This window comes from Typopeltis vanoorti, chromosome 7, assembly GCF_054136105.1.
Source record: "Typopeltis vanoorti isolate ZY-2024b chromosome 7, IOZ_Tvanoo_1.0, whole genome shotgun sequence".
Taxonomy (NCBI): Eukaryota; Metazoa; Arthropoda; class Arachnida; order Uropygi; family Thelyphonidae; genus Typopeltis; species Typopeltis vanoorti.
The window spans coordinates 144,513,570-144,517,342 of record NC_143555.1 but is presented as its reverse complement, the minus strand read 5'-3'; the positions used below and the strand labels follow the sequence as shown (position 1 = coordinate 144,517,342).

General features: G+C 37.8%; 1 non-coding gene across 1 annotated transcript; it reads left to right on the top strand.

The window, feature by feature from the left end:
* Positions 1-3,293: 3,293 nt before the first annotated feature.
* On the top strand, positions 3,294-3,400 carry LOC150105160 (U6 spliceosomal RNA). Its single transcript, XR_016548630.1, has one exon. It is a non-coding gene; the product is annotated as a U6 spliceosomal RNA (small nuclear RNA).
* Positions 3,401-3,773: the final 373 nt, after the last annotated feature.

Genomic DNA, 3,773 nt, shown 5'->3' with positions numbered 1-3,773 from the left:
TCTTCCCCTTTGTTTTTCAGGTTTTGTAGTTCGGTTATTATTTCTGTGTAGAATCGCGTTGTGTTTAATGTTATTGGATCCGGTGTTTTGGTTTCGCCGAGTAGTGGGATTTTTATTCCAAGCCAGTATCTGGCGAACCATTTAGCTTGGTGTTGTTCGTGTTGAAGTACTTTTTTAATCGTTTTCATGGATGCCGCTAATATTTTCGATTTAAAATGTGGGAAATCGTATCCCCATTGTGTTTTTGGGCCATACATTTCGTCTCTGGCTACCTCTTCCGCTTGGTAATGTATGTAATGTATGTTTTCCCATGTTTTTTCCGTGGTTTGTCGCGGGTGTTGTAGTAATGTGTACGGTGTTATTTTGTTTGTTATTTTGAGAAGGCTATCTGACGATTGGTTTATTTCTTCCCCTTTGTTTTTCAGGTTTTGTAGTTCGTTTACCATTGTGTTTTTGGGCCATACATTTCGTCTCTGGCTACCTCTTCCGCTTGGTAATTCCAAAAATAACGGAATGCCATCGACTGCCATTTTCTAATTGTTTTCTTTGTTATTGGTTGTATTTGTGCTGTGTACAGTATGGACGGTAGGAATATTGTATTGATTATCCGAGCTCGCGCTTGTAGTCCTTATAAGGACTAGCTTAAAGGGGTGAAGCAAGAATGCTTTTCATCTTCCCCGTTATCTGTAGAGGACAGTGTGTGGATAAGGTGTTATTGAGCAATTAAAGCTCTGATCATGGCAGGAGGGTAACAGCAATAGCCGAGCCTCAGTTAGAACTTCATTGGCTATAGCATTGCCATTCATTACCCTTCAAGGGGTATTGGATTGAATGAATCAATCACCGACTGTTTAAGTAAAGGTGATATCTCAAAAATACGGACGATCTCTAGGCCACTCCATAGTGGGCGAAAGACCGTCCGTATCTCAGCGTTGGTTCCACTCAGTGACGGGCTCCCGAACCACCGAGCAGAACCGCTCAAATTCCGAAGAAAATAATTCACCGCCAAAGCCCCTCAGCGGGCCGTGCCGGAGAACACCTTCCCCGGAGACTCAAAGTGCTCCCTTAAGGCAAAAACTTTAAGAGAGCGAACTCAAAAACTCTCGAAACTCATCACCCAAGAGGATAACAGCAGTAGCCGAACCTCAGTTAAACTTCATTGGTTCAGCATTGACATCCATTACCCTCCAAGGGTATTAATGAATCAATCACTGACTGTTTAAGTAAAGGTGATATCTCAAAAATACGGACGATCTCTAGGCCACTCCATAGTGGGCGAAAGACCGTCCAAATCTCCGCGTTGGTTCTACTTAGTGAAACTCGACCACCGAGCAGAACCGCTCATTCCGAAGAAAATAATTCACTGGCAAGTACCCCTCAGCGGGCCGTGCCGGAGAACACTTTCCCCGGTGACTCAATTGCTCCCTTAGAGCAAAACCTAAGAGAGCGAACTCATTTACCCAGGATAACAGCAACAGCCGAACCTCAGTTAAACTTCGTTAGTTCAGCATTGCCATCCGTTACCCTATATAGGCATCTCATATAAAATCAATCACCGACTATGTAAGTAAAGGTGATATCTCAAAAATACGGACGATCTCTAGGCCACTCCATAGTGGGCGAAAGACCGTCCTAATCTCAGCGTTGGTTCCACTCAGTGACGGGCTCCCCGACCACTGAGCAGAACCGCTCAAATTCCGAGGAAAATAATTCACCGACAAAGCCCCTCAGCGGGCCGTGCCGGAGAACACCTTCCCCGGAAACTCAAAGTGCTCCCTTAAGGCAAAAACCTTAAGAGAGCGAACTCAAAAACTCTCGAAACTCATCACCCAAGGGGATAACAGCAACAGCCGAACCTCAGTTAAACTTCATTGGCACAGGATTGCATTGTTGCCATCCGTTACCCCCAAGGGCATTAATGAACCAATCGACCGCATCTCACGGTCGATTGATCCATTCTTCTCCTCGCGCTTGTAGCGAAAATGCGTGAGTATATTTTGAGTGCTGTTTCGCACTTCTGTTGCTGTCAGTTTGGTTTAGCACGTGTTATGCAAAGATTTGTGATATTTGAACCTGCGGAGGTCGCGGCAGATCTGACAGATACTTGCTTATTTTGTAACAAAATTTTTTATTCTTTATATTTCTTTGTTTCAATAATTTCTAGATTGTAACTGAAAATAAATAAACTATCAACGGTTAAGAACAGATACTACAAGTTGCTCTCAGTTTAATAATAATATTAATAATAATAATAATAATAATAATAATAATAATAATAATAATAAAATTCCTTAGTATTTTCACTTGCAGCAGTTACATTCATACTTAGATTACTTGTTGAATATGCTCTTTGGCAATGTTGGTAAGTTAAAAAAAGAAAAAGAAATATTAGCTTACTCTGTTTACTCACATCGGTAAATAAATACAATAAATAATTACCGTAATGTTAACACCTTCACCTCGTTCTGATAACTGGTGAATCACGCCCCGTAACGACGATGGTCCTTCCTTAGAGTTTTACCAGATAGCAGTTTCCACATTCACTGAAGGTTTTTTTTTTTTCTCCATAAATTATATGTAATACAAGTTATAAATGCAGTATGCTCTGGGGAACCCCTACTAAATCCTACCGGAATCCTAGAATTTTGAGGAGCAGCACAGTTACTTGCCAGATCATTTGTAACGCTTTGATATTCCAATACATTGCACTTTCACCGTAAGTTTTACAAGCTGACTATTAATTTCTCTTTCAACTGCATGCCGTTTGCTCATACCAATCGAACACGACGAAAGTTGTTGCAAAACCAGGTTTTCAAACAAGTCAAGCTTCATACTTTTAAAAGTTTAATTGAAAAAATATTGTTCTTGTATATGATAAAATTAAATTAAATATCTTTCATTTGTTTTATCAAGAATATAATTAAGAAATGTTCAAAATTATCTATTTCATTTTTTAAGTAGCCTTTTTTCTTCTCCAATATTTTGAAATGTCGTTTTAATAATTATACCGTTAGATGGCGCTGATGGACTCTTATGAAACTGGATACTGTAGTTGCAATATGATAGGTAGAGAAATTTCGTGATATATATATTTAATTAGTATCTACATAAATTTATAAAAAGCAATATTCCCTATTAAAATATTTATCAACTATTATATTGTAAAATATAGATGCAAAAATATTAAATTTGATTGAACAATTACAAAATATTTTAATAAATTACTTACACACCATCTTTGTAATATATGCCAATTTTTCTACTATAAAAACGATATGAGCAGAAATAGTGTTGTACTTGCTTCGGCAGTACATATACTAAAATTGGAACGATACAGAGAAGATTAGCATGGCCCCTGCGCAAGGATGACACGCAAAATCGTGAAGCGTTCCACATTTTTTGTCAATTATTTGTCATACATCCTAACAGTAAAGACAATTATTATTCACTTTTAGTTATATTAAGTATCACATTATATAACACATCATTTTATTATGTTCATACATATATAGATGTACTTATTTATTTGAATATATCTATATACAGAATAATCAACTAGAAGGGGGGAAAAGTATGATAAGGTGACATGCTGTAAACCAGCGCTTCCCAAACTGTGGGCCGCGGCCCCCTTGGGGGCCGTAGGTTTTGTTGAGGGGGGGCCGTGAAATAACGAAAACAAATTTAAAATGTTTTAAGACTAAGTAGATTTTTTAATTTTAAAAGAAACGTCTTTAACTTTTATTATTTTTTTTGTTATTTTTTATATTTTAAGG